At 31.0% G+C, this 10421-nt stretch overlaps 1 long non-coding RNA gene across 1 annotated transcript; it reads left to right on the top strand.

Annotated features, from left to right (window-relative positions):
• The first annotated feature begins 794 nt into the window (after positions 1-794).
• Positions 795-2138, top strand: LOC117919086. Its single transcript, XR_004652021.1, has 3 exons — positions 795-969; positions 1399-1496; positions 2015-2138. It is a non-coding gene; the product is annotated as an uncharacterized LOC117919086 (long non-coding RNA).
• Positions 2139-10421: the final 8283 nt, after the last annotated feature.

Raw genomic sequence — 10421 nt, 5'->3', positions numbered from 1 at the left:
TAGACTCATAGTGTTTATTATTTATCATATTATTTTGAAAATAATGTAAACACTCACATGCACTTTAAGATATTCAAAATTTCTCTATTCCAAAATTATCTAATTGTTCATCACACTAATCCTAAATATTTTAAAATAAAGATTTTATACTGTTTTGGTTTTGGAGAGTTTATTTTATATGTTGTATATATTTTATATATATATATATTTTTGTTGGGTATATATAGAATTGAACATTTGATAGTTTAAAATTTTTGCTTTAATAAAAGAAATTGTTAAATAAATATGTTTTAATAAAATAATATTTCTAAAACATTTTTCTTAATAAAAGAAAGTTTTTTATTAATAAAAATTTAAAAAAAACGCTTTTAAGAAAATCCAAAAAAAAAATTGTTTATAATGAAATTTGAAAAATTATTTTTAATAATAATTATCAAAAAATTTATTTATTTAATAAAACTTGTTCAAAAAAATTAGTTTTTAAATAAGGTTTTCCAAAAGATTATATTCAGAAAAAATCGTACAAAAAATATTTTTTACAAATAAATTCTATTTCCTTACTTATAATAGGATTAAAAGTAATTTTTGTAAATTACAAATTTCAAAATTTTGAACCGCCCTTTCAAATTTCAAAATTTGAAATTAATTTTGAAATGATTTACGCCGCTGTCCGCAACTTGCAATTTCAAAATTTTGAAATTGTTCACTTTGCTTGGGTGCGCGTCCCTTCAAATTTCAAATTTGGAATGCCCGCTTGCCCACTTTTCATTTTTCAAAATTTCTCGCCCATCAAATTTCAACTTAGGGGTGCCTGCCTGCCTGCCCTTCATTTCAGGATTCTGTAAACAACTGTCCTCATCCTGGCTATCCTTTCGTTGGTTTTTTCTGGGAGACATGGGGGAGAAGGTAGAGACAAAGGTTTACAGAGTAAGGAAGAGAAACAAGGAACTAGAGAAAGGAAGCAGGAAGGTAGCTTATTCAGTATACATTTCCTATGGTTCCTTGATTCTCTCCTTTTGTTTAATATAATTCTTATCTCAATTTAATTTAATTCTTATTGATTTCTATAAATATATATTTTAGGTCTGTACAGTTTCATTTTTATTGGTTCATATATATATATATATATATTGTATATTTTGTTGAGGCTGTCAGCCCTTCATATGAGGGTTCGGTAAACAATTATCCGCGTCTTGGAGGTCCTTTGGTTGGTGTTTTCTTTTGGAGACCGAGGCGGACCAGGAACAGAGAAAGGTTTACACAGTAAGAGATAGAAACAGGAAACCGGAGGAAGGAAGCAGTAGAGTAGGTTTAGTGCACATTTTATTTCTCTCCTCTATCTCATCTAATTCTTATTGATTTCTATAAACATATTTTTTTTTTATATTTTTTTGTTAGGTTTGTACAGTTTCAATTTGTTAGGTCTTGCTAGTTTTGGTGATGGATAGCTTGCTCGAAGCCGCTTCAAGCAGTACTACTTGGGGGAACCTTTCCAGGTATGGCGGTTTTACGCTTCTTTTTATTTTTTATTAATTTGCTCCATTTTCTGCCGATTTTCAAGGTATTTAATTGACGACTGATGTGGAAATTAAGGTTTAAATGGTTGTTTTTACTAAATCTGAATTTGTTTTCATACTTAACTCTGTTTTGGTTTTCTACTAATACCTTTTATTTTTCCTCTAAATACCTAACGTATGGATTGTTCTTGGTTGGATACTTGCTAATCATGCCACTGCTCTCTGCTTGTCCCACTTACGTTCAAGCACTTGGATAACACAATGAAATGTGGCTTCCTCTAACTGTTTGTCTGTACCACTTTTGTGTTTTACTTTCTTCATATCAGAAGATTAAAATGATTTTTGTGCCTTTTCTATGATATATGAAAAATACTTATTCCCCTTTTTACCCCTATTTGATTCAGCGGTTGGTTTGTTTCACTCCCAAGCTCGTTCTATTTGCCATGGGACCTAATAAGTTTGAAACTGTTTATAATGCTTTGTTTTTCATATTTCAGTATCAACACACCCAACTCTCATATAAGGCGTTGCAATTGATAGAATCAAAGGCTGGACATGGATCAAATTGCTAGCCCAAGCAGTAGACGAGGTATGAATTGAGGCTTTTCTTTGATACACCTAACCGTGTAACCTATATTTATGAAAATCAAACAAAATTGTTTGGAATCTATTAAACACTATGATTAAATATATTATAGCTTTGTACAATACAGATCAACCTAGTTACTCACCATGTAGCTTATTAGGGTTTTTATTTATTTTTTATTTTTTGTTTAATTTGAATTAAATTAAATTGCCAAATGCAATATATTTTAAGATATTTATAAGCTCTATTTGATAGTATTAGAGGTTTATGCAACATATTTGTTAACTAAAACTACCAAATGAGGGATATTATTAATTATTGTATTAGGTTATCTAATTTAAACTGATTATTTTGTCATGGTCTTGTAGGTTTAGGACCTTTTTAGATTATTATGTCTTACTCTTTATTTAATATTTAAAGGTGTTGCATAATTAATCAAGATAAGAGAGACAAGTCTTACCCTGTCCAAGAATCTATCTTATCGTTAAATGGATGTTAGGCTTTAAGCAAGAGGGGTGTTAGTATTGATTTTAAGGTATTCGCGAGCCGACGTTTTAGCATTACCCCCATGCTCACTGCAGAATTCTATGGAATTTTGAAATGTTTATTTTTTCACGCTTTTTAAGAGTTTTTTCTTTATGGAAAATCTTAGATTTTTTTTTATAGGTAAAAAGAAAATCTAAAATTTAGAGGGTCGTCAGAATGCACATAGAGTATACAAAAAACATTTTTCGGTAAGTCAAGGGGAAACGATAAATACAATTTGCCCTCGGCCTAAGCCTAAATAAAAAAAAACCAAGAGAAAACTAAAACCCTGAGATGACCTTCTTGTATGCTTGCCGACCAAATTGGTTGTTGTGACCCAACCATGGTAAAAAGATGGAATAAAAAAAATGCGTCTTCTACCCTTGACTCTTTTCGAGGCCATAGTTTTTTGAGTTACGCCCAGATCCTTGCATCGAAGCCCATTGTCGGCAAGCCCAACGAGTCGATGAAAACTTTTAGGTTGCTTGAGGACGAATTCGTCATAAACACCCATGCTCTAGAAACCCAACTTGGACATGACCTCTCTACATTCACATGTTCTGGGAAATCGAAAAAGCCATTTTTAGGGGACTGCAATCCTTTCCCAAAGAATTAATAAAAAAAGCCACCTCACATCCCTTTGAATCAAGACAAACCTCATAAAATGCAGAAGTTGCTCATGTCTCCAAGGAAGAAAGAGAGAAAGGAAAAGTACCAGAATGTCCTGCCAATACTTCCATATGGGCAATTTCTCCAATTGCAACAAGTGAAGTAGCACCCTCACATTCTCAATAGTGCATCTCTCTCGTAGCTTCATTGCTATCCTCTAGACTAGAAAATGCATAACTCGAAACATCAGTAGAAATGAATGGTTGTACTTCCCACCACAATTGATGGAGAAGCAAGAGAGGCCATCCACCACCTTCAATATCCTAAGAATCCTTCTCCCATCCAATCTCGCTAAAGCCACGTAAGTATCCCTAATCTTTTTTAAAACCTTTGGACTCCACAAGTGCAAAGGAAGCCTTACCATGTTGACCCACACTTTCTTGGCGTGCGCACCTTTTCGACAATAGTCTACCTCGAGGAACGACCTATCCAAGTGCAAAACTGTTTCCTTAAACCTTTTTACACCACTTGGCAACACAATCTCTTTATCAGAGCCATGTTCATACTTGAACTATAGAACGACACCCCCCTTAGCAAGATAATCCTTATTACCCCTTAGAGACCAAACATGACCTACACTACTCCTGAATGCAAGAAAATCTGGAGTTGGGTATAGAAAATCTACCCATCTCCTTACTAGACAGCTACTTAGTTTCTCTGTTCGGGCTGAACCTCCTCAAACTGAATCCAGACTGTTTCATTCACCAAACCGTGCTCTTTATAACCAAGTCTATAATAGACCCCTTCAATGGATACACTGAACTACCCATGTTCAAAGACCTTGAGGTAGTTGGGGATGGAAGCCTAATATCCTTCGACGAAACTACTCGGAGAAAGCGAAGTTTGTCGGTCGGGATAGACCCTATCCCTTAGGGTACTTCTTCATTGAGGAAAACTCAAGGTGAACCTTTTAGTCTTCACATAGCAAATCGAGCAACCCATTTGCCTCATAAGAGCTTAGTTCCAGCGTAAACTCTGTCCCGTCTTCCACTCATGCTTTGTTGCACAACTTTTCATCCTCAGACCTGTAACAAGCTTCCATACCTTCCAACAAACAACACAAGTTCCTTTTCCCACACCTGATCCACTTGGACACACCTTTGCATCTTTCCAAAAATTTCCTTTCGATTTCCCTCTAAACGTATCTACTAAGATATCAAACGACTTTAACCCTATTGCAAAACAACACCTACCACCTCTCGTCTCTCATTGTATATTGCTTGGGAAGAGTATAAATATGGAAAGTGTTTTTTGCTTGTCCCATATAGGAAAAAGTGGAACACCTTTAATGGGTTTATGCCCACTCGCCTTAACCTAATGGGCCTTTGAGTGGGAAAGGCTAGCATGTTCATGGGGTCGAATCTCATTTGAGTGGGTTTTTTGGGTTCACTTTCTCTCCTCCCTCCTTTCTGTGTACGGGTGCGTTATCCGCTAAATTTTATTTTGTTACTCTTTTACTTTTTCCCTACTCTTTGGGAAGAACCCTAGAGTCCCATTGTGATTGTATTGGTAGATGTCTTGTAACATTTACAACTAGACTCTTGTTCTACTTACAAATAAAGTCCTGTTCGGAATGTTCTAGTAATTTATAAACACAAGTCATACCTCACTCTTTAAGTCATGCATTCGAGTAAGAGCCTTTGACTTTCTTCTCTATGCAAATAAAGGGTTGGAATGATTTCAAGACCCTCAACAAAATAATGGATTAAGGTGACATTTTTATTTGCTATGAAAAAATAGCTTTTTTGTTTTTTTTTGTCTTTAATAAATTTTGCTCATTAAGTTCTTGTTTGATGTGCCCATGTTAGAACACTATAATATTTGTTTTTTTTGGGTTCATTGTCTCAATCGTGAATTGAGAAAATTCCATATCCTTTTCATTTACGATTCCAAACTCGATTTTTTCTTAATCATTGTGGAAGAAGAAGCGATTCACTAGCCTCTACATACCCCACGTAATAATTAAACTTGGTGGTGGTTCGCTGTTTGATGAGTGATTCCTTGATCACTAGATCTCGGGATTCCACCTTATTATCGGTTAATTGGCATTCTTGCAAGCTAATCTTGCATACTAATTCTAGGGGTCCTAGGTAATGCACCAACCAAAGAATGTTTATTCCCATAGCCTTAAAACATGAGATTGGCAATGCTCGTCACTCATTAGTCTATCATTAATAAGTTTTCTAGTTATTGTTTTTATTTCACTTACAAGTAAAGTCTTGTTCTATGTTAGTGACATATAAAACCAGGACACTTCTCACTTTCCAAACACCAATTTTTTGAAGAGTTTTTTATAGAACTTTTCATACATCTATGTAAAGGAAATTTTCAAAGCTCAAGCTATCCATAACCTTTCTAAAAAGTGCACGCCCAATGAGATTCACTTGCTATTAAATCTTGGAGGTATAATGTTGATACCTTAATGCATTGGGTTTGTCTTTAAGATGGTTGGATTTTTTCCAAGGATAGAGCTTGTCATGCCTTAGCTCATAACCAATAAGTTTTCTTGTCATTCATTTTATTATTATTATTATTATTTTTTTGTGTCTTTTAGGTTTGTCCTTTGTTTTCATACCCCTAGAACAACATTTTCTTCCTAAGTTTCCATGATTTTGCCACTAAGTTAAACTTTTTAGCAAAGTTTTATTTTGAATACCATAAGTTCCTCTCCCATTCTCTTTAATGCAAACTTTGAAAAAAACAAAAGATTTTGCCCAAACTTTTAGAAGTTTGCTATTTCATTCCTAGGTGTGTGAGAGAGATTTGTAACTCTCAAGTGTTCCATTGGCTGCGTGTGTAGTGATACATGATGAGAAACTAGGATAAGTGTTATTTAAGTAAGATTTAAGGATAAGAGCTATCATGAGAATTTGTATACTAATGGTTTTATAGTGGACTTAAGTTTTGTGAGGTTTGGTAGTTTTTACATTGGCGTAATCTTTTGGACAACTTTAGGATGATATTATCATAAACTTCATTATCATAAATATTTTGGGCTAAAGGAAAGTAAATGCTGTAAAAAATGTTAGTGTTGCACAGTTTATTTTACTATAACTATAAGTAACTCATTTATTTTACTTAATGTGAAGATAATGGGGCTCATGGTTGCCATTTTGGATATGTTGGTTCTATGATAGTAAGGTTAGGAAGGAGACCAAATAATGATGTCTTAAATAAAAAGTGTTCAAAATTATGTCATGCCTTGTTTAATGTATAAAAATAAATAAGTAAATGTGTTTTTATGTGAGCTATATTGAAACGGTAATCAGGATATGGAATTAGTCTCTTAGACGGACTATAATGTAAAACCAAAGATAGTTCTAATAGAAAAAGCATTGTCACATTCCAATCAAAATTTGAAAACTCCATCCGCAAATGAAAAGCTAATTATGGACCCGTATTTTTCATGTGCGTTCCCATTCAATTGACGAGACTTGCTTTTTATTTGTGAAAAATAGTTTTTGGAAAAGTCGGAGTCACCATTTATTTTATTTTTATTTTAAAGGGAAAATATAACAAGAAATAAAACCTTAAAAAAAAATAACTCCATAATTTTTGGAAAAACGTGTCATTGAAAAAACCCAAGTCTAAGTTCGGGGATCAACTTACTTATTGGGAAGGTACCTTTAAGAAATAGCACTCCTCTAAGCCTTTAAGAGGTTTCTACTAACTGAATTAGGGGTAATGTTTCAATTAATTGATTAATTGGGGATGTCTAGATAGACTAAGGTGATTTCAAAAAATAACATGTCAAATAGGATCAAATTACCATAAAAGAGAGTTAGGGTGCATACCTGGATGACTTCTTAAAGCGCTATCATAAAACATGAAAGTTAGTATTGAGAAACATCACACAACATGCATTTTATCAAAGATAATCAAATAATCATCAAATATATATCAAGGCAATCAAACAGTAGCAATGACATGCATATTCATGAAATTTTGGGAACGTACCTGGATAGCATATATAACTCCTATTGCGCTTCCTTAGGACATGGGGGTTAGATAATAAATAATAAACCCTAGCATGCTTATCTAATTAATTAGCAAAAATTATCAGAATTCAGAATAATTAATTATCATACATATCTTGTATACAATTCTTAAAAAGAAAAATGTAAATATAATTACAATAAATAGCAGGGTGGTAGCAAAAATAAATTTTGAAAAAGATTTTCTTATGTAGGGGTTTCACCAATTCCCCAAATTAATATACACAAATTTAGCCTAAAACTGTCCCATTTATTTGGGACCACAAGCTTTGATTCGTGTTTTGTTTAAAACCAAAATTTTTGTTGAAAATTGAGAAGGATGCAAACTGATTAAGATATGGTTGCATGTTATTTTTTAAATAGAAAAGAGATTTTGATTCTAAAGGCTTTAAATCAATTTTTAAAAAAAATCTCTCAAAAGGGTTTTTTTTTTTTAGAAAAAAAGTTTTGTTTGAAAATAAAGGAAATTCATTTTTAAAATAATAAAAATATAAAACAAAATATCAATCAAAACAAAAGGAAACAAAGATCACAAAATAAAGATTTTAGGAAATCTTGTCAATTAAAGTGGTGAGAGTAAAGGCCAACCTTCATGGGTTTCCAGTGGCTCTCAAAAAAAATTTGACCAACAATCACTAAGGCAATAAATTTATAACTTCTTAATCAAATAAACTAACAAAATTATCATCTAAAAACTAACATTTAGATTTTAAGAAACACATGAATAACTAGAATTAAACTAATTGGAATTAAAAATGTAAATTTTTCCTCACAAAATCAATTACACTAAAGAATTAAGATCGATAACACGTTAAAATTAAAAATAAACTAGAATTTAAATTAATTGGAATTAAAAATATGAACTTTACTTTACAAGACCAATTAAACTAATAAATTTAAGATCAATAATTCATTTAAATTGAAAATAAATTAGAATTTAAACAAATCGGAATTAAAAATATAAACTTTACCTTACAAGTCCAATTAAACTAATAGATTTAAGATCAATAACTCATTCAAATTAAAAATAAACTAGAATTTAAACTAATCGGAATTAAAAATATAAATTTTACCTTACAAGTCTAATTAAACTAATAGATTTAAGATCAATAACTCATTCAAATTAAAAATAAACTAGAATTCAAATTAATCGGAATTAAATATAGAAACTTTACCTTACAAGTCCAATTAAACTAATAGATTTTAGATGAATAACTCATTCAAATTAAAAATAAATTAGAATTTAAACTAATCGGAATTAAAAATATAAACTTTACCTTACAAGACCAATTAAACTAATAGATTTAAGATCAACAACTCATTCAAATTAAAAATAAACTAAAATTTAAACTAATCGGAATTAAAAATATAAACTTTACCTTACAAGTCCAATTAAACTAATAGATTTAAGATCAACAACTCATTCAAATTAAAAATAAACTAAAATTTAAACTAATCGAAATTAAAAATATAAACTTTACCTTACAAGATCAATTAAATTAATAGATTTAAGATCAATAACTCATTCAAATTAAAAATAAACTAAAATTTAAACTAATTGAAATTAAAAATATATACTTTACCTTACAAGATCAATTAAACTAATAGATTTAAGATCAACAACTCATTCAAATTAAAAATAAACTAAAATTTAAACTAATCGGAATTAATAATATAAACTTTACCTTACAAGATCAATTAAATTAATAGATTTAAGATCATTAACTCATTCAAATTAAAAATAAACTAGAATTTAAACTAATCGGAATTAAAAATATAAACTTTACCTTACAAGTCTAATTAAATTAATAGATTTAAGATCAATAACTCATTCAAATTAAAAATAAACTAAAATTAAACTAAAAATATAAACTTTATTTAAACTTTCATGTAGATTAAAATAAACTAGCACAGAACTAATGAATTGCAATCATAAAAGAGAGACATTTAATCTAAGAAAAATAAAAGATTGTTTGAGATCGAGATTTAAAAGATATTATCACAAACAATTAATGAAACCAATCAACTAAAACCCAAACAAAAAAGGAATATTGTATCAAAAATCCAAAAACTAACCTGTATTGTATCGGAAAAATACTCTCTTGATGTGTGGATATGGCAGCCCAATTAGTCTTTCAAGTCCTTTACCGCTCCTCCCAAAAAACTCTTGTGTGTGTTGATCGCCCTTCCAAGAAAAAGTCTCCTTCTCCAAGAAAAAGTCCCACCCTTCTTCTATTCCTTTTTGTCCCATTTATATGGCAACCTATCCTTTTCATGGAATATTTTATTTCCTTTTGGGATATGTATGAGGATATATGGAAAGTGATGTTTTAATTGCAAAGTGGTATTTTAACTTTTATGAAAAGTGCTTTTCTATTTTATATACATTATAATTCAAAATTAAAAATAAAAATAAAAAAAAGAAAAATATTAATAAACCTTTTTAAAGGTAATAATAATAATAATAATAATAACTTATCAAATTGATATAAACAAATATATATATATATATATGGTTTCCCCGTGGCTCTGATACCATAGACACCCAGGACAAGGTCATATGCAATGAACAAATGAATTATGCAGATGATTCAAAACAAAGTAGAGGGTTAGAAAATACAGAAGATATCCAACAAAGAAATTTAAAGAGAAGGAACCAAAAAACTTGTTAGTTCATAATAAGCTTAAAACCGACCATGTAGGCGGTATCAAATAGAAAGCATAAAACCGACCATGTAGGCGGTACAAAATAAAAAAGAAAATAAAAAACATAAAATTAAATCAAAGCATAATTAAAAACCATCCATATAGGAGGTAATAAAAAACATACTTATATTACATAAGGAGAATATCTTACAATGGATCAGGGTAGGAAAGCTTGAAGAAAGCTTGAAAGCTTGAAGGCTTAAAGGATTACATGATGAGAGAGAAAGAAGAGAGAAGGGAGAGCATAAGCTTAGAGAGAGAAACTAGGCGGAAAATAAGCCGTGCTTACAAATGAGGCCCAAGCCTCCTTAAATAGGCAAAAAGGGAATCTTGAACAGTAACCATGAACAGTAGACCGACCTTGAATAGTGCTTGAATAGTGAACCGACCGTCCTTGAATAGTGCTTGAATAGTGAACAGTGA

Source organism: Vitis riparia, chromosome 7 (assembly GCF_004353265.1).
Source record: "Vitis riparia cultivar Riparia Gloire de Montpellier isolate 1030 chromosome 7, EGFV_Vit.rip_1.0, whole genome shotgun sequence".
NCBI lineage: Eukaryota > Viridiplantae > Streptophyta > Magnoliopsida > Vitales > Vitaceae > Vitis > Vitis riparia.
The sequence above is the reverse complement of the archived record's forward strand: the minus strand, read 5'-3'. Positions and strand labels throughout refer to the sequence as shown.